The sequence below is a fragment of the Trachemys scripta genome, chromosome 6, assembly GCF_013100865.1.
Source record: "Trachemys scripta elegans isolate TJP31775 chromosome 6, CAS_Tse_1.0, whole genome shotgun sequence".
NCBI classification, from domain to species: domain Eukaryota; kingdom Metazoa; phylum Chordata; order Testudines; family Emydidae; genus Trachemys; species Trachemys scripta.
The window spans coordinates 80,076,776-80,104,541 of record NC_048303.1 but is presented as its reverse complement, the minus strand read 5'-3'; the positions used below and the strand labels follow the sequence as shown (position 1 = coordinate 80,104,541).

The 27,766-nt window shown below is 42.9% G+C and overlaps 1 long non-coding RNA gene across 1 annotated transcript in view; it reads left to right on the top strand.

Moving 5' to 3' along the window:
- LOC117879536 overlaps positions 1–27,766 on the top strand; it is a 139,516-nt gene that overhangs the window by 54,702 nt on the left and 57,048 nt on the right. Inside the window, exon 2 of the long non-coding RNA XR_004646299.1 lies at positions 20,149–20,301. This is a non-coding gene — a long non-coding RNA (uncharacterized LOC117879536). The remainder of the gene's footprint in view (positions 1–20,148; positions 20,302–27,766) is intronic.

The window sequence follows — 27,766 nt, the reverse complement described above, 5'->3', positions numbered from 1 at the left end:
AATTTTGTTAGGAAAATACAAAATTAATCTGGACTATATATAAATATATATTTACAAATATTTATTCTGATTTAATTTTTGCTACAAAACAATGAATTGTTGGGACTTTTATTTTGCTATACTACAATGTATTATGCATATGAGATGTGATTTATAAATCTATATATGAATTTTTACATAGCATATTACCTATAATAAAATATTATCTTGTACGCTCCCAACCCGGTGAGCAAAAAATCCCGGTCTTTTTTCTAGGCAGACATCTCTTTGTGTTTGCTTCTCTATCCTCTGTCTCCCCCAGAACCACTAATTAATCTTGAGTAAACATCTCGGACACACAGAATGACAACAAGCTATATGCGTGAAAGAAAGAATTTTACCAGAAAAAAGATGAGTAATCTCTAGACAGGTATTGAGAAAGTGAGAAAAAACAGCCTATATTCAAGCAAATATAATGAATAATATAGGCTTTAATAGCCTATAAATCATATATTCACATAGTCTGAAATAATTTGCTCACCAAGTACTCAGAATATTTTGATATATATGTACATCTTCCTTCACTTCTCTCAAAACCGTCTATTTATCCTTTTGTCAGCACTCTTCGAAATTTACTGTGAAGGTTCCCGAAACTGACAGAGGGAAGCCAACAAAAATGTATCCTTTTCAAGATCCACTCGACCCAAGTCCATAAGATGATCACCTGCAAACTCAATCATATGAAACATGCATAGCCCAGGAAGCAGAAAGTGGCGTGCGCACGAAAATACACAATTGTATGTTTGTACCAATCAAAGGAAGAAAGAACACACTAACATACAAGTATGAGCTTGGCAGGATTGCTTCATGACACTGCTGTCTCCAACCTCACATTTTCCCCAATTTTTCTCCGTAATAAGATCTTTCTTTCTTGTTATGAAGGCATGTTCAGAATTTTACAGTAGCAGCTGGCCAACAAAACGCTGCCTTAGGAGACTGAGAGCAGACTTACTCATAGAAATACTAATTTTACAAGTGCAATTATCATTTTTTTCTCAGCCCTGGCCTCTTGCCTGTCAATAATGAAAAATTAATGAAGAGTAAGGGTAGAGAAAGGGTATTTGTGTAGCCAGATGTGTATATTTTTGTTATATTTGAACAAAAATGTCTATATTTAGAGAGAATAGTCCTTTTCCCATATCTCTTTTATCAACCGATTTTGATAAAATTTGAAATGGAGTCATTTTACCTTTTTAGAAGCCCTTCATATTGCGAGGCCCTAAGCTGTAGTTTAGTTATTTTATACCTTAATCCGGCACCAGTTTGTAGCATGAGGGGAGTGCACCACATAGATGAAGTTTCAGCCACTGCTAATGGTATGGTGTTCTCTGGCCAATATTACTTAGGTGGTTCTTGCTCTGTATGGTGGTAGATCAAATAACTTAGTAACACATAATTCAGAGGGACACTGAGCACTTGCTGATCTGGTGTACAATAATTAACTGAAATCCAGGATAGTTATGTAGCATGGTCTAGTGGCTTGTGTGGAATTCTTACCCTGGTCCTGACATCGCTGTGCCTTTGCCTCTAGCTACTGACCAACCTTCTCTGACTCTTGCCCTATCTGTATAATGGAGGATAACAACATAACTACCTTTTGAATGTTGTGAAGAATAATTACAAACATTGACTAAGGTGTCTTAAAGAAGAGAAGCATGAAGGACAACCAACCTCTAGTTTTACATGCAACAGTATGCTTTTCCAGTATCTATGAAAAAACATTCAAAAATAGGCAGAGGCAATGGATATAATAGGCTAGGGGAGGATAAGCTTCCCCTCGTGCAGCTATTGCCGAATGTCAGGGCCACCGCGGCCCAAGGGTCCAGCCTGCTCTCTGCCTCTTCCCTTACCTGCTCAGAACCTTCCTTGAGGCCTACACTGCCCGCCGCTGCCTGGTGAGTCTCTCGTCTCGTATCATCTCATCTTCTCTGCTCCACACCCCCACCCCATCTCTCCACTCCTCAGCCCCCCAGAGTTTGCTCGCCACACCCCTGCGAGTGGTGGAGGGGGGCGGAGAGGAGGACATGGGGAGCGGGCCTGGGATGGAGTGTGGGAGAGGCCATGGGTGGAAGAGGTGGGACAGGGAGCTAGCCTCCCCCTGGGGAAGCTTCACCTTCCATCCATGAAAAGAGGCCCCAAAGCTTAGGGCCCATCATTTTATCAAAATACAATGAGTTATTTTTTTGGCCGTTAGTGTAAAATGATGTAACGGGAATTGGAAATAATTTTTTTCAAAACACCATTATGAAAAGTTTCAGCAGATACAGAAGCAGTTCTCTTCCTTGTTCTGGAGGCTAGCTTTCCATTACAGCAGTCGAAATCAATCTGTCCCTACATGTGACAGTTAACTTAAATATAAAATATGGGAACTTTGAAAAATTGATCTTTTTGCCTCTAACATTCCTAGGTGGCTTGAAATGATGACCAATGTATTTGTACGCCTCTATTTCTTATTAAAGACAGGCACATTTTGAAATATTTATTAACCAGAAGGGCTAGAAAAATCCCCACAGACAAATTAGATAACAGACCTGTTTAGTAGCAGTAATAGTTACTCGTATGTAGACCTTTGTCTTCAGAATGCTTTACAAAAAGAAATAGGCCCAAACCAGACCTTCAATTGAACTTTAGCATTTTGGATAAAAGGGAACCTGGAGTTGAACTACTCCTGGATTTTCTGTTTTATTTTCACAAAATCAAGTTCAAGTCTTGCAGGACCATGACGCGGTCTCTGTGTACTGACATTTTTTTGTCCTGTCTCATAATATGCAAATACTCATTTAAACCTAAGCTTTCAGTCATGATAAGGGCTGGTCAGAAAGCAAGAATTCTGTTTTGTGAAAAATTGAGGTTTTGAAACTCTTTCATTCCCCACTGGGAATTTTTCAAGAAAGTACATGACACGCTCTCACCCTAGAATAACCAACAGTCAGTAGATAGGTCACTCACCTATGATGTAGGAGACTCAAGTCCCTGCTGTGGATTTGGAGTAAGGACTTGAGAACTTGGCTCTCCCACTTTCCCTGGTGAGTTCTTTTATTACCAAGCTATTAACTATTCTTGGGAGGGGGTGGGAAGTTGAGCATGTGTGTGTGTCTGTTTTTCTTTCTCTCTCTCTGCAAAATTTCTGTTGAAATTGATACATTTCTGCAAAAAAATTCCATTTTGCTGGAACAGCTTTTTGCAACAGAAAGTTTTATCAAATTTTTCAATCAGCTCTAGGCATGATCACTCAGTGTCGCAGTAGTTTTGTACGTTTTTAGCAGTAACCTTAATTATTCCAACATTCTGGTTATTGTTTAGGACCATGCCAATAAACAGTGTTAAGTGCCATACAAAGGAGGACTGTTCTGTTTGAAAAGCCGAATTCATGGATGAGAGACTTACAAGGTTGCTCATAATTCCAAATTGGTGCTGCAAGATGCAGAAAGTTGACCCGTGTGTGGCGGGGAGGGGAAGGAGATGACCTCTTTCAAAGACTGTCGCACTCAATTTGTAGATCTTGCTGGTCTGCAGAGCTGATCAAGCCAACACCCATAGACAATTCTGATATTTTGCCCTTTTTTGTTTTTGCTTTGAATTTGGTTGAAGTGAAAATAGCAAAAATGTTGTGGAATGAAAGATGCAGAATTTATTTTTTTCGCATGTTTTATTTTGTTTATCTTCTGGACACACAATTCTATTGAAATCTGCCTTTTTCTGCAGACAACTTTGATTTCAACAAAACCTCATTTTATGGCAGGAAAATGCTTTGCTCAGTTTTTTTTGACCAGTCCCATTAGTTCACGGCTTTGTGCATTTTGTTCTACTTGTGATGTGATTTCTTCAGATCTCTTGAATCTGCAAGACATGGCTGGCGACCCTTTTTGAAGTTTTCTTATAAGTTTTCTTGTATTGTTTTCATTGGGTTGAAACTGTGATCAGAAATCTCATTCTTAGTGTATGACTGGGGGATGCAAAATGTTAGTTATTTTAGCTTCTGAATCTTAAAGATTTGACTAGTGTTTTGTTGCAACTTTTAGTAATGATGTTGAATAAAGTTGGTCTGGAGAGTGCTTGGGAGGGCTTGTGGTCCCTACCTCTAAACGTTGTATTCCATGCTGCTTTCTTCCCCTCTTGGAGACAGGCAGTCCTATTCCAAAAAGGAGGAGGGAGGAGAACAAACCTGAGCCTCCTCCAAATCTTGAACAAAAATTAACCTTAACCTTTTTTGAAATAGTTCAAGTATGTACCATCCCATCCCCTAACTTTGCTGAAATCCATTTTTGCTTAGAACAGGATTGTTGCTGTCTGGTTACCTTTTGCCTTCAGATTACTGGGGGGAAAGGGGGCATGGTCTGAGAGGCAGTGTGGAAAATTTCTAACCATGGGGATCTTCAGTGCACACAACAGTTGAACAAAGCAGAATGTGACACAGAGTTGGGGTTGAAGACTCTAATGGGGGCCAGTGAGAGGTACTGGGAGGTTGAGGGTCAGTCTGAGATTGGGGAGCCTGCTTTTGGTCAGGGAGAGGGACTGAGCTGTGTGCTCCTCTTTGGGTATGTCTACACTGCAATTGGACACCCACAGCTGGCCCATGCCAGATAACTCCCAGGCTCAAGGGGGCTCAGGCTAAGGGGCAGTTTAATTGCAGTGTAGACATTTGAGCTCTGTCTGGAGCGCAGACTCTAGAACCCTGTGAGGTGGGAGGGTCCCAGAGCTTGGCTGAAGCCTAAGCCTGAATGTCTATGATGCAGCCCATGGGCCACAGTCAGCTGGTTCAGGGTAGCTGTGGGTCTTTAACTGGAGTGTAGACATATCCTGTGAGGTCAAGGAGATGGTTGATACCCCTGGGAGCTGTGATTATGGCCGGCTCGGACAATAAGAGGAGGAAGGCAGGCATCCAACGTTTTGGGAGTCGTAAGCAAATCTTTAGTGATAGCTGAATATCCAGGTCTCTAATCTGTAACGTATTGCTTTATCATTTCAGATACCTTAAAATCCAACCAGCGTTCAGGAGCCTGATTTTTAAACTGAATAATGTCACACTGTCTTTAATGCAAAGTAGTTTTTTAATCATTAAATGAATGAAAACATGTATTTCCTTCTCTAGCTCTTCCCTCTCACCTCCCTCTCCCCTGTCCCCCCACCAAAAAAAAGATGGTGGATACCTTATCAGGAGGGCTCCAGTAAAGTACAGACCACCAAAGCAGACATGGCAGAGCTGCTAATCAAGAAATACTGGAGAATAACAATTGCATGAGCAACAATATGACAGCAGAATTACCTCCCTAGGTCTTTTTTCCTTCCTCATTCATCTACCTGCAATCTCATTCACCAGGAAGGAAGCTTATGAGTTTAATATTAAATAGAGAACCCACAGTGAACAGTTTACAAAGACTGTCAAGTGTGATTCCATGTGCTTGTATTATCAGCTTTGAGCTTCCAAATGCAGACAGAGTGTGGAGTAACATGTGTTAAATCACAGTAAGCCACAGAGTAGACTACAGCTAGTAGTGGGGGAGATTCAGTTTATTGTTCAATGGAATGAATGCTATTGTACAGCGACAGCTGGTGCTCTGAGTGACACAGTGACTGCTTCACTGACTCACAACAATAATACCTGACGAGGTTTGCACATTAGTATGTCTCAGGGGAACGCAGAGCGGAGGATTCTGAAAAAGATCTACTCTCTCCTTTGAGTGTGGGCACCATTTGATGAGAAATATATTCTTTAAAGCAGTAAAATCTGTTTGCTATAACAGACTTTCTCTCTAACTTCTATAAAGTCCTTTAATTATTTACCCCAGTATTGTTAAATATACCTCCCCTTTTCTCCTTGATCTCTGAAGATTCAGGACTGGAGTTTTTTGAATCACTAAATTAATTGGTGTATTACCCCACTTTCTCTTCTTTTACACCTTTTTTTTTTCTACCTTTTTCTTAAGGATGTTAATGTCTGCTTAGCTGGCTGATATATAGATCTGGGAGGTTACTGTACAACATTTAGGGCTTCTTGATCCATTGTCTCCTGAAACTTAGGCTTAATGTACTGCTCACCCATTATTCCCATTAATCACTAATAATTAATCATTGATCACTTGTAAACATACAGAAATGAGATCTACTGGGTTTTTTAAACTGCTTGTATTAGTATAGCTTCATCCACACCAGGGGCTTGCACCAGTTCACCTATCTTGGTTTCTAAATCAATGTAGTTAAAATCAGTACACAAACTGTGTTGGCAAGCCCTAAGCACCATTGCTTTCCCCATTCTCTCAACATTGCTATAATATGGACAATTTTAAATATAAGTCCCCTTTTTAAAAGCACAACTAATATCCTTCCACCCTACCTCATCATAAATATCATAGAAAGAAAATTGTTCAAATTGGACTTTTTCTGTAAATAGCAAATTTTTAAGGATAATTGAGCTAAAATGAACCACTTTATCTGCCATTAGCGCTGTGAGGATTAAACAGGGGGATTGAGTGGACTAACTTTTAGAGTATGTTCTGCAAGTATGCCAAGAATTGGGCTGGTAGACAGAGCTTTTTAGTTCCCATTGCTACTGACCAGAGTGACACTGCTTGATTCTTACAAAGATGTAACAGCTGTATGGGTGATGGGTGGTATTTTGCATCCAGCATCTGATTGGAGTTGTCAGATTCTTTAAGGGAAACCATTCCCTAACCAAAAATGAACTAGAATCCTTCATGATATCTGTCTCCACATAGCCTAAATATGAATGGCTTTCGCACCACCTCACATTTGCAACTTTAACTTTTCAAAACATTCAAACTTTGAATTGACAGTGCAACACACACCAGATTGGTCTGGGTTACAATGATTGGATTAGTTCTATGTAAAACAGTTGTCAAGTAACAATCATAATATCCACCAACGTATCATGCTCTTAGCAACACCATTGTGAATGAGAAATAACTCTTGTGAAGGCAAAGGTGTTACTCCCAATTCATGCTTGTGTAGATGAATACAGTGTTAAAACCAGTGTTACTTAACTACAAAAGCATGAAGTAAAAAATGTCAGCCCTCTTGTCTTTTGTCTGACTCTTATAATTTCCAAAACAAGTGGTGTTTTGTGGTGGTCATGATTTGTGTCCAGTTCCACCTGGCTGGGCATGATAACAGGAGCTTCATAGCTCTCCACCCAGACTGTCTATCTGGGAAGCTCAGCCCTTAAAGACACAGCCCCCACTGCCGTAATGTTGATTCTTCTGGTACAAGGTAGAGAGTATTTGCCTCAGAGACTGATTCTCCTTCTCTGGTCTGTGAACTTAGATAAAGTCTAACTTTTATGCAGGGAGAAAAAGTTCCAGCACAAGTGTCCATTTGTTCTGACACTCTCATAGCTCCAGCTTCTTTTGGAACTTAATATTGAGAGTCCTTCAGGGCAAGTACACTTTCTGCCCACATAACCACTGGGTCCCAGTGATGTCATAGAGAAATGCTTCTATTGGGTTTGGCTGTTGCATTTGAGAGAAGATTTCATCTCTATTCTTTCATCTCCACCTGCTCCAGTTTTAAATCCTACAGCCACAATATGTAGCTCAACAGCATTATCACAAACACAATGCACAGAGGGAACAAAATAAGGCAAGTATCTTCTTTATTTCACTATAAGAGCAAATTATTTTACAGGGGCATACATAACCTATACTGTAATAAAGACTGTAAATTACCTATACAGTAGTTTGATAAATGTCTATGATACACACCTCTATAAAAATTACAAACAAAACCCCTCCTTTAAAAGTGGACAGATGGTGGAAAGTTTGTTTCAGTGGAGTCCAGCCAACACCCCAAAACAATGCAATTATTGACCAATTTCTGTACTTTCAAAAAACCAAACTAGTTAGTGTTTCTGGAAATCACCAGTAATCTGCTCCTCTGGGCCAATACTCCTTCCTTATCTCATTTCACCTCATCCAATTTAACTGCTCACTCCCCCTTAATGTTGGATGGTAAAGCATGCAAAACATCTACAAGGTTCCAAATAACCAATTCCTAGATGTCACACTCTCACCCCTTTACTCCTCTGCCTCACAATGTAAAAGGGAGACTAACCCTGTTTCCCCTTACCACTTTATTCCCCTGCTCAAGTGAATAAGGCCTGTTCAGATAGAGCAGGCAGGGATTCCTCATCCTACGTACCCTACTTGTGGGCAGGGTGGCTACAGATTGGGGAAGGGAGAGGAAGAAGTCTTGGCTCTACTCTCTCCCCACCCTCCTAATTTGCTGGCCAAAGTGTCTACCAGGTGCACAGGGAAAATTAAGCTACACCACAAAAAACATCAAGGTAATCTTGCCCTCTCTTCCAGACCAGGGGAAGAATTGTGATTGAGTCACAATTCTTTTTCGTGGTCTGTTCCGGGGGTAAGGGGGTATAGCTATGACTGTCCTTTCTCAAGGCAGACTGTAATGTTACAATTGATCCATAGGAGAATATAAAATCCCATTTTGTATTCTAGAGATCAGTTTCCCAAAATCTCCTAGTAACTTGCTATTTTCATCTTTTCACAAATTTTAGGTAGATGCATTAAGGTTGGATGGGTTGATGTGGCTGCTTACCAACAATATTTATAAATATTCCCTGTTTGTTCCAGCCTCCCTTGAAAATCTTTGAAGTATCTTCCAGTGCTTTGTTTCTCCATGGCAGAGGGAAGGTATAATGCTGATAGAAGAAAGGTTATTTGAGCTGTGTACAGTAAATACTACTTCCAAAGTACAGCCTGTTCCTGATCTCATTGAAATTAACAGGAATGTTAGCAGATGATTTTCAAAGGGTGCTGAATCAGGCCCATAGTATCCAATAAGGAATTGTGCTGGAGGGCTCACGGTATTGGTAATTGGCATGGTGGAGACTTTCACCTCTGTGTTATCATTTTAAAATTCCACCTTGACAGATACTGTTACCGGCCAGCTGTTTATTGGGCCATGTGATGTGAACATGTTCTCAGACCAACTTCCAGTGGATACTGCTATTTCTGAGAGATACCTAACTAGCACCCTTGTTTGCAGCCTTAACAGTGGCTGAGGACTGCATGGGAATGGAGATGTTGGTCCTGGGGTGGTACCTATCAATCCTGAGCTGATGCCGACTGGTGGAACCATGTGAGGAAACCTGCACTTTTGTTTTTGCTTCCTGTTCTGAACCTATTCTGCACATCAACAAACGGCTGCAGTATCAGGGTACCAGGCTGGGACCTATTCGGAGTATGAAACATCTTTTTAAAATCTGATTATATTAGACTGGTAGTAAGCAAATGAAAGAATGATCATACATCAATAGGATATGACACACTTCTGTCTGCCATCTCCACATCAACCTCCTGCAACTCCTAACACCTGCCAGACTCATGTCACCGTCCGCTGGAGTGACACAGGATAAGATAGTGTGTGCATATGTGCAAAGGCCAGAGCACAGAGTCTAGGACTAAATTGTGCTGGTGGAACATCAGAACACTAGTAGAAGATATTTTATTGGGAGAATTAGCAATGAAGAGGTTCAATGAAGGCTAAAACTATATTTCTATTAAAAAATAATTTCCCCCCACCATGCTCACTGCCCACAGGGAGAGAGTGCCTCAGGTTGTTCTCAGGTGACCCTTTAAGACTAGTGCTTACAAATAGGATCACCTTACTAGTGGTTGACTTGATGCATGCGTTATATGTGGGATGTGTGAATATTCCAATAACTTTGTTTGTTTTTAATCTTTTTACATTCATGCATTTGCTCACTTGTGTGTTTGCTTTCAATAAATATTGTTAGTGAGCAAGCTTTGTTAGTATGAATGCTCATGGAAAATTAACTTTGAGCCTAAATAGTCACCAAAAGCAAACTTGAAATTTCATAGTCAAGTGTAAAATTTGCAGTTCAAACTTCACGGTTGATTGATAGAAGTTCTCCAGTTAGGGAACACAAACAAGCTCACGTGCTCACATGATACAATGTGATCTTTTGAATATTCACAATGAGCTGGTCATGAATAATCAAATAACTTAACATCATTCACTAAATACACTTGTGAATAACTGCAAATTAAGAAATTAGAGACTTTTGTGTCTGTTCATGACCAGAAAGAGGTGAAAATTGTAGAACAAACTGTATTCTATGAATTGTTTGCCCAATTCTACTTTATGATAATATTTTATGAATAGTATTTGATGATTCCCAGAATTTAAAAGTATCTAGTATACACCTCTCTCTCTTCCCCCATAACTCTGCTTTCCGCTGAGCTACCAGTGCAACCTGAACATAAGGGTGAGTGAATCTGATTGATTGGGGCCCTGATCAAATCAAGTTCCTTCATGTAGGACTCCACAAAACCTAGGGCCAGTCCTGCTTTTCTATACACCACCTGGAGAATTGAAATAAGAGGGGAACATTTTCTTCAGTGATATTAGGAGATGTAATTTTAAAATCCATTCATAGATGTTTATGTTCAAACACTGTTTCATTTGTGCATATGTTAATATCAGAGGGTGTCTGGATCATTGCTGCTAAAGTGTTTTGGTCATTACGTACATATCTTCTCTCATAGTGCAAAGCACCATAAAGTCACAATCACAATGAACAATAAACAGCACACTGAAGTCATTGGCCAGCAATCTTCCTCTACATTTCAATCTTCACCCAGCCTTGAGAAGCGTGGCGTACCATATCCCATCTCAGCCACAGCATCAAACCATACTTGCTGAAGGTGCCCTTGGTGCCTTGCACAAGTCCCTTGAAAACCTTTCTTCAGCAATCTTCCTCCACTCATCTGACCCATGCGTCCCACAAACTCAAGTTTTCTTTGTCTGATTATCTTGATATTACTTCCTTGTTAGTAATGTGTGAGGTATCGCTAATGCACAGCAATCACCTGTAGCATTTAAATTCAAAGGCAGAAAGCCTGTTAGGCAGTGGTTTTCAAACTTTTTGTATTGGTGACCCCTTTCACAAGCAAGCCTCTGAGTGTGAGCCCCCCTCTGATACATTAAAAAAACGGGGGGTAATTTAATGGGGGCTGGGAGTTGCCAGCTCCATGGAGCGGATACCTCATGACCCCTAGTTTGAGAACCCCTGCTCTCAGGGTACATCTACACTGGACTAAAAGATGTGCAGCATGGAGAGGCTGGCTTGAGTCACCTGACTCGGGCTCGCAGGGCTTGGGCTGCAGGTAAAAGTTGCTGTGAAGACATTTGGACTTGGGCTGTAGCCCAGGTTCTGGGACACTTCCCCCTTGCAGGGTCCTAGAGCTTGGGCTCCACCCCAAGGGCAAATGTCTACACAGCAATTTTACAGTTCCATGAGCCCGATGCTGGCCCAGGCCAGCTTCAGGTGTTTGCTGTATAGACATACCCTATGTGTCCTGTTTCCTTAGTGTCCATGTCTTGCATACATATAGCAAGATGCTGAAGATGAGACAGCAGCAATTTTATTTTACACTTTATGGTAACATCTTTTGCTTCTCCAAATATGGCTGAGTGTTGCTAGAGCAGCAGTTGAGTCCAGTTCTATGTCAGATCTCTAAGTGGTGTTTTAGCATCTCCTGTAATCAGACTGCACAGGTACTTCAAGTGCTCAACGCACTACAATGCCTCATCAGATTTTGGCAGGAGTATCTTTATCTCTGCAACAGACTTAGATGTCACCACTACCTTTGTCATTCGCCAATCTTGTTCTCCAGTAATGTTAGTGGGTTTGATGATTTTTCCTCCCTTCTCCCAATCACCCAAAAATCTAGTACAGCAGTCACTGCAGAATTTCTTCATATTGTTTCCTATGTTCTCTACGATTGCACATAAAACTCACCCAAAGGCTTTGCATGTTAGATGCTGCTGTGAATTTTTTTTTATTGTGAGACTTGTTTATCGCTCCCCAGTGCACTAAGTTAAATGTGTATTAGACAGCCCCACCCCAAAGAATTTATAATCTAGAAGTTAGACATATAAAGTCTGATCCAGCTCTTATTGAAGTCAACGGCATACTTCCCCTTGATGTATATCAATGATGCCAGGATCAAAGCCATCGATAGCAAGGTACACTAGGAAATCCAGAGTATCATGTGGTGGGTTTGTATTGTTGTGGGTCAGAGGTGTGTGTATTTTTAATAAACTAACATTTGCTTCTTAAGGGCATTGCAGAAAAAGTGGGCTTATAAATGGAATTTGGATGAAGAAAGTCTGGAAAGCTGTCACCAAGTTTGTAGAAGGGATTCCGTGCATTAAGAAAGGCAAGTGTCTGTATAACTAATTTTCCGTAATTGTCACTTTATATCTATTGTGTGGAGTAAATGGATTTAGATATTTGGAAGCAGATACTTATAAATCCTATGTATTTTGGAGGGGGTTGACTCTTTTTTATTAATCTAATGTGAAAGGTTACGTACTTAGAATGTAAGAACTTTGGGGCAGGGACTGTCTGTGTCTGTACAGTGTGAAGCACGTGTTCCCTGATTGGGGCCTCTAGGCACTGTGATGGGGTGTGTATCCCACACTGGCCCTATGGTGATTATAAAGCCAGGAAGTTTGTAGCAAAAAGGAGTTGTAGGGATAGAGTCTGTAGTCATTCTTAGGGGGAACAGAAAACAGTCCAGGGAGGAAGCCAGAAGTCTGAGGGATTGGATCTTGGCTGCCAGTTAGAGGGTTCCTGCACAGAACCCAGAGGAAAGGGAGGGTCTGTATTTCCCTATCAGTCACCAAGGAAGGGTTGGGAAAATCCCCTGAGGTGCGGGGTGTAAGGACCATGGAGTCCAGAGACCAATGAAAGGCCTGCTGCAAGGTCACTGGACTATAGCTTAGTTGCACTCTGTTACCCTGGAAGGGATGTACTAAAATGTAACCTGGCCCTAGGACCAAGTTGTGGGAAGAGACCCCACTGCAGCCAGAGAGCAACTATCGGCAGGGGCGCCATATGAGGAGATGGCTGTGACTCCATGCCTGGCCATGAGGAGGTGATTCTGCAATGAATGAATCCCTTCACGGGCACTAGCACAATTCACATAATATATAATACTGTCTCTCTTGAAGTGATGAAGCACTGAGGATAATAGATCCATCTGAGTTTAACACGACACTGTAGATATTGGAATTTTTTGCATGTTCCATGGAACAACACACTTTACTGTTTAGCTGCTCTTTCCTTCAAACCCTCTCCCCTCTCAATATCATTGCCAGTGCCAGGTGCTCTTTTAAAAAAAAAATCTAAATAAGGTAGGAGTTGAAACTCATGGAATTATACTCTGGATTTATCTGCTTTGTTTGAGTAACATTAGCATCCATTTGCATTCATGCAGAAAAAAAGTACACTACATTTTATATGCAATCTGTTATTTTATGCGTATCTTCCTTTGTAAGACTTACAACAAATGACTGAAATTAACAGTGGGATTCTTCTGCCATCCAGTGGAGAGACTGTTACACGAATTACTAAAAGGCAGTTAGCAAAGAGATTGACCATTTTTGCTAACTAAAAGACATGGGATGATAACCCATAGTCGATTCCACATCTTGGACCAATACTACACCTTGGTCCTAGTCCTTAATTATAAATTAATACTTCAGTGAAACTTTTCTACAAAAAATTAACTTACCTGGCATGAGGGGAATAAAATTCTGGGATTCTCAATTGGTTCAATTCCCCCCTCTCTCCCCCCTTCCCCCTCCCCCCCTGAGTCTGGATGCAACTTGGAGCATCAGGGAACCCTTGGTTGTGAACTGGGAGAACAAATCCCTGCTGGTCAAAGGTGCTGAGCACCTGCTTAGTAGCATTTGATGCCAATAGAAGTTGCATATACTCAATAAGTCCCACGTTGTGGCCCATAGAGTTTTAGGTTCCCACCAGCCAGGCTATGATTTTCCCTCCCTCTTTCAGACTTAAAGGTGACATCTTTATCTCCTTTCAGCAATCCCCTTTCTGCCAGAGAAATTAAAACAAACGAACAAAAATCTGCAAGAAAAATGGAAAGTGAAAATAACTTCTAATCCTGCCATGAGAAGGTACAGAAAAAGATAACAGGGTACGGTGAGGTCTAATTTGCAGTCTGGGATAGTTCATCCTAAAATGAGTTTTTGTAATATAAAAACATGACTAGCGAGCATTCTTTTTCTCTAAATACTGTGGTGTTTTGCTTGAGGGTCCTGTAAAGAAAAAATCTCACGGGCTGAGATGAAGTTCTATTCTTGTCATTCTGATGTTGTTTTAATAAAAAATTTCTTTTACTATAAGCCTCTCAAAGTTGAGACAGTGGTACCCCTCTGGCAACATCTAGTGTAAACTGGTCTTGCCACTCCTCCATATTAGTCTCCATTCCCTCCTGTTCCTGATTCACAGCTGCCATTTCAGCATTTTCAAAGATGCCAGGCTCTGCTGAGAAATTCCTTTCTGCAAAAGCAGCTTCAGTATCTTTTGTATGGACATGTCTCTGATATAGGCCTTCTGATTCGTCTTTAGTTCTGTGATGAGATGGATACTCCTACACTTGGGAGATAGGGGTAGAGAAACAACTTTTGGTTCAGGAAGCCCTGCCCAAGCAGGCCTACTGAACATGCTCCAGTTGAACGAGGGAGCCTAAAAGGGAGGTATCTCAGCACAGCTGATTGGTGGAAGAAGGCAGACCTGTGCTCAACGCTAGTGGGACCACACCTGGAGGGTGCATCTCCACGAATAGGACTGCTGCATGAAACATGGATTTTATAACTCGAGGAAGCCCATGCATTGGGTTGCAAGGGACAATTGCAAGCTGCGATGCACTTCATGGAGGGACAGAATGCTAGGAGAAGACCTGGGGTTCACTAGCCAGATCACAGGTAGCGAACACTGTCCTTATGGTGCTCAAGAGGGCAGGGGCCAAATATCTGGCTATGAGCCCTTCATGAACCATCTTGGGTTTAATTGTGCATGACGCTCCTGTTGCTCCTGTGTCACCCTCTGTAGATACTGTGGGGGGAATGTCTGATGATGAAACAATCTGAAGAGATGAGGCTATTACCAAATGATTAAGTAGTTCTGCCTTGCCAGTGGGGAGAGTGGTTGCACCTCTGTGCTGATGTCTCTCAACTAATGGTGCCAGTTGTCATGGTGTCTCTTGTAATACAATTACCTGGGAATGGATAGAGATGAATGAACTCATTTCACAGAGACCGCCAGACAGCCTGTCAAATTATTAACAACTGTTGATTGCATTCACTATGAGTTTTGGATTAAATCAGGGCTGTGGCATGGAAGTGAGGGATTCTGCATCCCATCACAATTCCCTTGGAACATTTGGTCCTTTCTACCTATACTCCTCTCACAAAAATATAGCTTCATCTTTATGCACTGAAATTTGCTCATCATTAGTCATTGTGTTGACTAACCTTTTTATTAAATTGAACGCGTTGTTCATGTTTACTGAAAACCTTCCCTAGTAATGAACTCCAGCAGAGCACAGTGTGAGTTTACTGGATCTTGGGTGGCTTCCAGCAAACACCTACTTTCCTCTTGACTGATTCCTGAAATTATTATATATGCATTAGTGCTCCAGGAAGATGACTCTACTTCTGAGCTGACAATACTTGATACAGCACTCCACTCTTCCCCCCGCCTCCCCGTTCTTAGCAAGCTCTCTGAAAGAACACTGACTGAACAGTTGTGACTCAGGTTCCCAGCACAAACAAATCTTCCCAGCAGCAATTACATTTTTAGGCACTGCCAGGTATTACAGGACTGATGTTAGAGGAAAGGGGGAGGGGGGAGGGCAGAGCATTTTTCCTCTGCTCTGCACAGTATTTCCAGCTGCATCATTTTTCAGCATCTCTTCCAGCAGCACTGTTTGCCATGCCTAACAGTACTTCACAGGAATGTCTTTTTAAAGGCAACAACATGACTTTCCTACTTATACTTTTAAAATCAGATTTAGTAAATAATGATCGTATAGCTCTTTTCCCAGCTTTTAGGTCACTATTCCATTAATTAAAGAGCAAACAGGTTTTTAAAATAAACCAGCTTTTGGTCAGCTCTGCATTTTAGATTGGAAAGGTGGAATGACATCTGACCTTGTTCTGTGTCGCAGAGATGAGGTGCTTCTATCTGATTGCTTTAGAAGCTTCTCTCACATCTTAGATGGAAAAATCCATTCCCAAAGGTATTATGTCACATAAGGTGACACCCTTTTTCCAGAGCTGGAGTTTGACTCTGCCCCGCTCTTTGACTATACATGGCAATAAGAGTGCTCATGGGAATGAGTAAGTCCCTTGATGTCTCAGCTTGGAGATTGGGTTTGTCCCCAGATGACTGAAGTAGTGGACCAAAGCACACTCTTCTTGGCTGTGTTTAAAGACAATCAAAAGGGCCAGATGAACAGAAGACTATACTACACCGTGCCAAATAGTGTGGGGAAAAAAGGAGGTTCCTTAATAGCTCTCAACAAAACTGGATATGGGGAAATGGAGTGTTCCCCTCCACCCAAGCTCTTTGGAAGTAGAACTCTTCCTTCCCTCTACCATCTCTCTCATGCACATGGGGTCTACAGAGCAACAGTCTATAGATGTAGTTGTAGGTTCATAAGTCATTTCAAGGCCTCCTGTGATGTTATGGGTATCCTCCATTTCACCTTTGAATCTATATTTGGGGCATTGCTTTATGATGTGTTCAATGGTCTGGATGGTCTCACCACAGTTGCATAAAGGGAAGTGTTTGATTTTCCACTTGTACATCAAGTAGCAGCATCTTCAATGATTTGTTCAGATGTAGTTTGTTCAGCCTGGTCCAAAGTCTGCGTGGCAGGTCAAAACTGGGAGGCCAGCTTGTTGGGTCAATGATAATGTGCTTGTTTGTCATTCCCTGGCTGGATCCAGGGACATGAAGTGGTTGTATGTCCATAGTGCCACAATTTCAGGCAATATTGAGGTATATTGTATATTGTCCAGAACCACCAGATGGGAAGTTTAGGTAGGCTTCAGCACATTTAAGCTCTCATGCTGTGGCTATATTTTGATGGATAGCTGGAGGTTCAGTGTTTGCTAATACAGAAAGCCACAGTAAAGGTGGTAGTTTTAAAGTTTCTGTGATGATTTGTGATGCTATATGGAATCTGGGGGACACCTGAGGATATTATGATTATTAATATTGTAAAATGACAATGAGTTGTGCCAGATAGGCCATGTAAGATATCTGCAAAAATGTTATGATTTGCCAAATATGATCTCATTTATATGTTTGTATCACTTTTGTATTATGAATTATATTTATGTATATATGTCTGCATTACAAAACTTGTGGTACGCTTCTGGGTGATGCCACCAGACAGTTTGGCAGCAGCACTGCCTAGCCTGTTTGATGACCCAGTAAGGACAATCAGCTATACAATTGACCCATTGAGAGAAGGCAGAGGATACACCTCATGACTCAGCAAGGCATGCCTGAGCATGCCTATGGACAGAAAAGGTTTCCAAGCCATGTGCTGGGCAGCTTCTGTTTGAAACAAAGGGAGCACAGGCCACATGGCAAAAGACTATACAAAGCAGCAGTACCTTCTCCATTTTGTCTTCAATCCTGCTTCTTACCTCTGGAGGAACTTTGCTTCAAACTGAAGCTCTGAACAAAGGATGGAATGACCCATCCAAGCTGTGGATGTGTTCCAGAGGGACTTTCAAGCCAGAAAACTCACCAATATTGCTAGGAACCTGATATATGGACTTTGAAGTCTTTGTACGTATGTGACTGTTCTACCATTTAACATCTCTCTTCTTATTCTTTCTTTTTTCTTTATAATAAACCTTTAATTTTAGACACTAAAGGATTGGCTGGCAGCGTGGTATTTTGGGTAAGATTCAAACCTATACTGATCTGGTAACATGGCTGACCCTTTCAGGTCAGAAGAACATTTTATATATGTGAGTAGAATTTTAAAATAACTTCTCACTGTACTGGATCTAGGTGTTGATTGGGAGCCAGAGAACTGGAATGCAAAAAGGGGACTGTGTGGTTTCTTTTTTCCTTCTTGATAACCAGTGTGGGGAATCAGAAGCACAGTTTGTGACTGGTTGAGGAGAATAACTTCAGTGTTACTCCCCAGACTGGTGGACATCTGCTCTCCCTTTTGCAGCTTGCCCTGACCTTGGCATTTCCTGTGAGGGCTGCCCCATGAACACTCTGGTTCACAATTTGCATGATTTGATTCAGCTGCCTATTCACAGATATGGCAGGTTCTTGTCTATACTGGTGCACAGCACTCTGCAACTGAATGTGCCAAGGCTGATATTTGTAGCACTGGGGCAGTTGACCCCAAGCTTGTTCCTGCTAACTTTTAGACAATGTTGACGCAGGTCTTCGCTTCGGAGGCTACTTTCTTGAGGTAGTCATGAAAGATGACTGTGCTGTCAAGAATGATACTGAGGTATGTTTTTCAATAGTACTAGCCCATAAGCTGAGCCCTGAAATATTCATTAGAATTAATTGAAAACTTTCCCTTTAAACTTTTTTTTGATTAAAAAAATTTCTGCAGGGTGGAGGGCAGATTTCTCAACTAGCTCTATTATCCATCACTCCTCCACGAGGGCTGCATGTGCAGGCTAGTGGCATTGAGGGGTGGAGGTTGTTCTCCCACTCTAGGGCTGAGTGGTGAGTCCAACAAGAATTGTGGCCCCAGTGAATATTCTCCTACATCTCCAGACCTGTTAAGTTTCCTGTTTTCCTCAGGAGATGCCGTTTTGAGACTCTGCTCATGAAGCCTCAACCATCTCCCAGGAAAATGGCAAGAATAGGGGTTGAGGTGTTTTTTTCCATATAGTTCTAGTAATTTGGTCTCTGTCAGGTTGCTTCATGGTGTAGCTGGAACAACTTACATTGATGCTATACAGTATAGAACTGTATGGGTAGGGTATATTGCCCCACTTCTTGTTAGACCTAAGAATTCAGAGAGATTGGAGTAGAATGCCTGGCACTTTCTGTATGCAGCAGGGATGCTTTCACAGTGCGAACTGTGGCTGTGGAGGAGGAATACCAGAGTAATGGCAGAGCAGACCCAGAAAATGGCATCAATGATTGTAGCTCTAAGGGACCTGGGCAGAGGGGTCTGAAGCAGCCCTGTAGATGGAGAGGAAGACAAACTCCCACTGAAGAAACCATGATCCTCAAGTCTCCTGCTTAAGACTTCTTTGGTGTTTGCAGTTTTATTAATGGCCCTTCACATTTAAGCATCCTTTTCTTCTTCAATGGCTCTCTTACTGTTGCACAGCTCTTTCCCTCTTCTCCTACGAGCTGATAATACTAGCTGACAGTGTGTGATGCTGCACAATAGAATCCCCACATTTATGTGTGCTGTTTACGTTTTATTGGGTGATGTAACTGACACTAGACTTTAGATTGCTTCTGACTTCTTTGCTGCACAGCCTGCAGGTTACCTAATGGTGTGGAGGACACTGCTAGAGCAAAGTGGAAATACTACTAAGCCTTAGAACTAGCTTATTAACTAGAGTGTGAAGGGTCAAACATTGCAGCCTTAATGTTCCATCTTAACTAGCCCTTTCCTCTGTTGTTGTATCCTCTTCATGCCCCATTGCCTTTGCCACATTTTTACGCCAAAAATTTAACAAACTTTACTCTAGTTAAGACTTAAACTGTGAAATCTAATTCTATGATGTAGAGACCACCTGTGGTTTAGTGGAATTCTGAAAGCTGGTGGTTGGGGGGTCCTGACATATATTTTCAGCTCTGTTAGTGACTCACTGAGTGACCAGGGTGTTACCCCAAGGGGAGTAAGGTAAAGCTTCAGAGAGAAAATACTAGAAAAATGGTAGGGGGAAAGTTAGAAAAGGAAAGCCCCTTTTCTCAGAAGAGCAGACTTGGCTCCCTTCCGTGTCTGTCGCCAGTGGATTTAGCGTACCATAAGGGTGTCCCTCCCTCCCTGTGTGATATAATAAAAATAAACAAGGTAATATGGTGTAAACAAAGGTAAGTATATTAAGGGTAAAGGTACAAAAAACTGGGGAAAATGGGGGGGGGGAAGAAAAACAAACTTAACCATACAGTGATTCAGTGACTGGCTTTAGGAGCTTGAAGCTCAAACCCACAAAACCTCCCTTGGCATTTAGAAAAACAATGAAAGAAACCCCAATACAGAAACCTTTCCTGTGATTTAGGCGCAGTGGACACAGTGTGCAAGTGTGAAGCCCAGGACCTTCTACTCTCCAGCTGAGGAGGACTACTGGGGAGTCCCGATGACAGCTGGACTTTGTCACAGGCGGGGAGACCCTCTGGGATGATGGGCACCAGGAAAGCAGGACCCTCCACAGGTAAAATGGATTCAGTTTGCTGTGGCAGGGATAGTGATGACTAGGGGAGCAAAAAAATGGCAGCGGAGCAAAAAAAAAAAAAAAGCAGTTTTGCAGGGGAGGGGGGCATTACCAGGCCCCAGCCGTGCTGCCGGATCGTACACAGCGCCCCGGCCGTGTGGGCTGCCCACCCCAAGGGTGGCCCCGATGCAGAGGGGGCTGGGGATAAAGAGGGCATAGGAGGGGACCGAGAGGAGGCGCTGGGAAGCACAGGAGTCTGGGTGGGCGAGGGCGTATGGCTCCAGCGGGGCCCTGGGCAGGGCACAGGCTGGATGGGCACAAGGAGGCAGAGCCCCGTAGCGGGACCGGGCGGGGACAAAGCTGTCTCTCCCCTGGAAGTGGCTGCAGGAGCCCCCAAGTCCGGGGCTGGGCGCAGGGCAGCGGCGGTTCATGGGAGCCGGGGACCCTGACTGCCTCCTCGACCCTGTCCGCCGGCCGCCCTGTCTGGGACAAGTCTCGCCCCCGCAGCCCTTCTCCATTGCATGTCTCCGGCGGCCCACGACCCCAGGCCAGGCTGCCCACCCGGGCCAGAGCCAGCCCTGGCTGCTGCCTGCACGCAGCCCGGGCCATGCCCAGCTAGCCCCCGGCAGCCGCGGCAAATTTTCTTTCCCCTCCTGCGCTCCTGGTAGATGCCCGACCCTCCTCCCTCCATCCCCCCTCCACACATCCCTCCTCCTAACCTCCTCCGTACATCCTCCTCCCTCCATCCCCCTCACATCCCACACAGCACCACACGCTGGTGTCCGGTGGCTTCCCTCCAGCGCTTGCGCAGCTGCCATACAGCTGATCAGTGGTGCGCAAGTCTGGGAGGGAGGGGAAATGCGGGTTGGTGCTTGGGGAAGAGGTGGGGCCAGGGTGGGGATTTGGGGAGGGATCCAATGGGGGAAGGAGGGGGCGGAGTCAGGGCAGGGGGGGGGGAACGTGAGTGCCGGAGCGGAGGGCAAATGTGCTTTTTTGTCCAGTGTCCCGACCGAACATCGGTCAGGATGCGGGATAAAGAAGCAAATATTGGGACAGTCCCGATAAAATCGGGACGTCTGGTCACCCTAGTGATGACAGGCCTCTCCTTCCTCAACCTTGCTGTAGGATAGATGGTACTCTTCTCTCTAGCTCTGGAGCTGTAGGAAGACCCGATGGCACACGTGCTGCCGCTGGAATGGACAGCCCCACGCAGGCACTGAGCAGGCTCTAATATAGACTTTTTGGAGGGAAAAGTTCTGAGGGAATAAAATATTTGGGGGCTGGTTTTGGCGCGAAAAACTGGTTCAGTCCGGTTTGAGCCAGGGAAATCCAGTGCCTTTAACAATAAACAAGTCTGCTTACAGAGATGGAGTCCAAGAGACTCAGATGATATACTCCATACTGGATTTCATTTACATAACCTTTACCTTATACACACTATTAAAACAGCTAATTAAACACCTTTAAACAATACCAACACAACATTTCTTACTAACAAGGGGGATATCACTGAACGTAGTGTGGTCCATGGAATACTTACTAGTTTTGTCGAAAGATGGTCACATGATGCTAGCTCTCCTCGCTTTCCTGCTGCTTCTACTGGTAAAGATATGGGGTCTGGAGCATCTAGCAATGAAAGGGAGAGGAATGTCTATGAGGAAAAAGAAATAAGTGGCAGGGATGTATGTTCAGGGGAACAGAATTTTCCTGGCAACAAGGGAGGAGAGGAACTGGACAGGTCGAAGAGGGAGATGAAGTGAAAAGCAAAACTAGACTATCATTTCTTTTTTTACCCAAAAGCCAAATATTCTTGCATTAAAGACAACTGAAATACATACTTTCCTTTTGCCTTCCATACAAAATCAACAGCAATAGTGAAGTCTCTAGTGGACCTCATGGAGTCTCTGGCATCTTTCCCTTTTTGGGGTCAAAACTCTGCTTGTGGTAGGGTTTTGCTTTGTTTTAGGGGAGACTAGTAGGAGTGTGGGAATAGAGGGAGGTGTTCATATTGTGAGTATCTCTTCTGGTGGAAAGGCTTTCTCTAAGAGGAAGGTTTTGCAACATTTCCTAAAGATAGTCAAGCTCTGGATTTGACTGATCTCCTCTGGAAGATGTTCCATAGTTGTTTCCCTTGATTGAGAATGATTTATCTCCATCTCTCTAATAGTGTGGTGTTTACCAGGGGGTTGTGAGGCACCTCGCTACCACTTGCCCTTAGTGTGAGGAAGCCTTGTCTGTGCCTGCCATGGGTCAGCTCCTTGACTGCACTGGCCATGGGCGGCACAGGCACTCCTCTCTAGGCTTACAAAACCCTGCTGTTTCTTGACAGGTTAGCGATAGGCACACCCCAAGCCCTCTGAGCATCTTCCTGGCGTATCCAGCCTCTGTTCTACTGGAGGCTCAGGGTTTGTCTACACTTAAAATGCTTCAGTGGTGCAGCTGTCCCACTGCAGCACTTCAGTGAAGACTACCTATGCTGATGGGAGGGCTTCTCCTGTTGTAGGTACTTCACCTCCCTGAGAGGTGGCAGCTAGGTCGATGGGAATATTCTCCCACTGACCTAGTGCTGTCGACACCAGGAGTTAGGTCAGTTTAACTGTGTCGCTCAGGGGTGTAAAAAACAAACAAACAACAACTTAATTTCCTAGCATAGACTAGGCCTTACAGTAGTCACAGATTCACTGCTTCTAAAGAAGCAGTACACCCCAGTTTATCAGTTACACTCAGATTACCACTCCACTTAATACACAGCACTTGGATATGTTTATAGTGAAAACATGTAAAAGTTTTTCGAACAAAGTATAGTGATTCAAGTGATAGCAAGTAGAAGTATTGAAAACAAATGGTTACATGCAAAATAAAATCATAACATACATTCTAGAGCCTAGACTTACTTAACTACATACTTTCCTGTCTTATACAGCAACTCACCCAAAATCCTGCCGCATTTTACAGCCAGATCGGCTGTGATCCTCCGTTCATAAGACAAACGTATCTTTGGCATTCCTCCTCAGAGAAGGATTCAGGGAGTACCTTTGCACCCCCATATATAAACCAACAATCCATTGTCTTTAGTCATAAACAGGATCCCCTTCTGCTGTTTTTTTCCTGTAAACTTCCTCTCTTGAAGATTTCACAATCTCTTGATTAACTCAGTATGCAAACAGGCATCCGTTGTGAGACATACAATGTCTGAAACATGTGACCAAATAGAGAGAGCAGAGTCTATGATCACCCTGACTGAAAGGAGCCTTCCTACAGTATGTTCCCTCCTTGTGACCTGCTTTAATCCCAAAATCTTATTAACATACTTTTCAGGATAAATAAGTAATTCCTTAAATATTATCCATGTGTACCTTTCACAAAGATTGACAACCAATGGGCTACTGGCTTTTGTTAGAGACATCACATGCCACTCTTTGATGGATTATTATGCATATATGTATGAACCAGGGGATCTCTCTGTGAATCCTGTGTGCCCTCTGCCAGTTGGCATCAAGAAGTTCCTGGATTACACACACTACTCTGTCATGCAAGGAATTGCTGTAGTTGACCCAGATGTTGTGATTGTTCAGTTTACCTCCCATTTCATTCACAATAGCAAATGGGAGGGAAAGCACCTACAAGAGTCTCTCTCTATTGGCATATAACCCACACTGGGAGAAGAACTGGGAATTCTTGACTTGACTTCTCTGTTTCATTATCTGTAAAAATGGGACTAATAATGCTTCCCCAGGCTTGTAAAATGCTTTAAGATCCATAGATGAAAATGCTGTGAAAGTGCAATGTGCTAACAAAATCTGAAAATGAAAGTTCTAGGTGTTAGATATAAGATGTCTCTCAGGCCTTCCCACCTTCATGAACATCTGGTGCTCACTCAGTGTAAGACTCCATAGACTAGAACCCAAATTTGCAGAGCCTGTGATGGCTGACGTTCCCACTGTGCTACCAGAAGGCCATGCAGAGCCACACCCAGAGAGCACTGTGGAAAGTAGGCGCAGCAGGAAGTTCCACCCACGGGGAACCAGAGTGACAGTATTCTGCAGCCCTCTGACTGGCCAAGCACCCTATTTAACCCTGTAGGGTACCCCAGGAAGTTGTCTGGGCAACCACACAGACTTCTTGCCCACTGCAACTCAAGACATCACCTTGTTTTCTGATCTCTGGTCTTTGACCCCAGACTGACTCTTGTCTCCTGATTCTGGCCTGGTACACCTCTGATCACCAGTCTCCAACTCCAGCCTGATTTTTGACCTCAACTCTTGCTTATTGAACACAACTCTAGCAATTCCTCTGATCCCTGCTCACCGACTACCATCCCTGATGTGTGGACCCCAGCCTAGCTGTGATCTCTAGGCCAGACTGCCTAATCCCCAGTCCCTTACACCCAGAGTCAAAGGAACTACTATATTCAAAGATGTCTGCTAGTCCCCAATTCAGATCTCAGACAAGTATGTGACAGTTGATGGGAACTCACCAGTTCTTTGCAAAACCAAAATGCTGTATGGGTTCAACCATGAAGCTCAGTGGACACAAGATTACAAAAACAGAGAGCAGCTTTCATACAAATCTAGTATCAGAATTCATTAACCCAGAATAGATATATAATATTGTCCTCCACATTTGGATGACTTTATATCTTGGATCTGACAGCATTCTCTAAGCAATGCATATCTTCTTCTGGGGAGCAAACGTAATGTAACAAAAATGAAATAAACACTTAGGTTTTAGATGAATGTATTCTCTTATGTAGGTCACATTTCATCCAGAAAGCATCTCAACTTCTTTACCAAAGATGTTATGTGTTAATTTACAGTTTACTTTTGTTGGGTAATCTTCAAATGATGATAGATGTACAGACAGCTTGCAGTACATATCTTTACTGGAGATTATTACTATCTTTCTTGTGATCTAACTGCTCAATTTATTTCAGACTGGTGTGTGTGTGACATTGTCTACAACAACCCACTTGGTTTTTATTGTTTAACCCACTTAAAGAAGCCTGGATTAATTTTTCCATTCATAATTATCTCTTCCACTTCTAGTGAGTCTTCAGTTCGGTAAAGATCTCATACTGGCCTCTCTCCCATATTTCATAAATGGGAACTGTATGGACAAATCAAAAGCATGTTCATGTTTAGCCAGAAAAATCAGCACAGAACAAAGGAGGGCTAATATACAAAAAAAAAAAAAAAAAAAAAAAGAATCACTATGAAGTGGCATTGCATAGATTTCCAGTCTGTAAAGTTTTCCAAAGAATTATTTAATTTTAATATATGTTCTTTCTGAGACCTTAGTCCTCCATGAGACCTGATTTTCCTTGAAGTTTGCATCCTGGATTCCCTTATAAATTCAATGGAGATACACTCATGCTCAAATGTGCTGGATATAGGGGCATACAATGAATGTTGCTTCTAAAATTCTACCTAGAAATCACTGTTGACAAATATGCTAGTTTCTCATGATCATGATGGTGGCATCATAGATCCCACCAGTGTTAAATTTACACTGCAGATTAAAAACACCTTCTCTAGGAACTTATTTCGTATACCAGCTTGGTGTCCTGAATATGTTGGTTAGTTTGGATTTGTATTTCACTAATGAGGGAGGTGAAAACCAAATTGGTTCTTTGGTTATGCTCAGTTTGGTACTGAAGATTGAATTCAAAGAGTTGCTGGTGAAGAGATTAAATCTATTTATCTCCAGAACAAGTACAGTATAGGAGTCAGCAGTGTAAGCTTCCTCACACTGTCCTGCCAAGGTAGCTTCAGTAATATCCTGGGGGTACCAACTGCAGAGGTGAGAAAGTGGGTTAGATCTTCATAGTCTTTCCATATTGGGCTTCTCTGCTAAACAAGGATCAATGTAGTTTTAATTATTGTGTCTAAAATGTGGACTTCGTTTTGCTACAGATGTCACTGAGACTATCAAACTCATTTCACAAAGGCCACAAAACAGTGATCTGGGAAACCCATGAACCAATTATCTTGTCTTGAAAGGCTTTCTGTCATCCTTGAATAATCCAAACTAATCACTAAGACTTCCAGTTTCTTTGCCTTCCCCCATTTTAAAATGTCAATAGGCCTAGGTTTCACAAAGTATTTTAAACCAAAATTTGCCTCCAATTTCATAAGAGCACAATTGCACATGCAAATATTCGGGCAATACAGTTTTGTGCTTAAGCAAATAAACTGAGTAACAAGGTACCCAACTGCACATGCAAAAACTGATATGCATGCGCAAATGTGGTTAACAGGCATGCAGATGATGGAAACAACTAGTAGGTGTAATTTTAGAAGCTAAGTCAGGCATCTTTGAAAAATTGGCTTTACAAATCTGAGTTACTGGAGTATGTTTTGGTGGTTGGTTTGTCTCCCTAGGGCTTGTATTATATCACCATGCTTTCCAAAAACTATAACTCTATTTATATGAACTAGTTCTTACAGACTAATAGATGAGGCACATGTGAAACTCAGTGTAGCTGAATCCCAAACTATGTCCAGAAGTCTATGCAAAAATGTTTTATTAAGAAACATCAGTTATTTAAACTCTTCCATCTTGTTGTTCTGCATAAGGCCACTAGGCGTCAGCAAAGAACACAGCTGTGTTAGTCTACCTCAATTAGAAATTACAGTAGTAGAATATGCAACACTTGCAAAACAGGCAGAGGTGAAAGTAAACTGGTATGGTCTGGTACGGTGTACCAGCAAGAGCCAGTATGCCATGCCGGACCATACAGGCTTCCCCAGGCTGGCGATTTAAAGGGCCCGGGGCTCCCTGCAGCAGCCGGTGCCTCAGGCCCTTTAAATCACCTCCCAAGCCCCGCTGCCGGAGCCCCGGGGTAGCAGCGGCAGGGCTCCGGGGGTGATTTAAAGGACCTGGGGCTCCAACCGCTGCAGGGAGCCCCGGGCCCTTTAAATCACTGCTGGAGCCCTGCCGCCGCTGCCCCGGGGATCTGGCAGCAGGGCTTGGGCGGCACTTTAAAGGGCCCGGAGCTCCGCTGCAGTAGCGGAGCCAGAGCCCCGGGCCCTTTAAATTGCCCTTGAGCCCCGGGGCTCCCAGTTGCCTCTGCAGCTGGTAGCTCCGGGGGTGATTTAAAGGCCCCGGGGCTCCCAGCCGCAGCCAGGGCCCCTGGGCCTTTAAATCTTGATTTAAAAGGCCCGGGTATTTAAAGGCCCCGTCTCTTCCGGTTGAGGCCACCTTTCCTCCCTCCCAAACTCTGGCTTACCGGTAAGTCCTTTAAGTTACTTTCATCCCTGAAAACAGGGGGCAAAGAATCAAGTAAACCCTAAGACTTTTCAGAAATTTCACTGTGAACTTTGCATTGTTTTGGCTTAGAGACCAGATGCTGCTGCGATTGAACTTCCAGGCCATACTCTGTCAAAATGACAACCACAAGTATGTCTCTGACTTTGGCCTGTTAACATTATTTGGATTCAGAGGTGCATCAGTCACTTATCTGTTG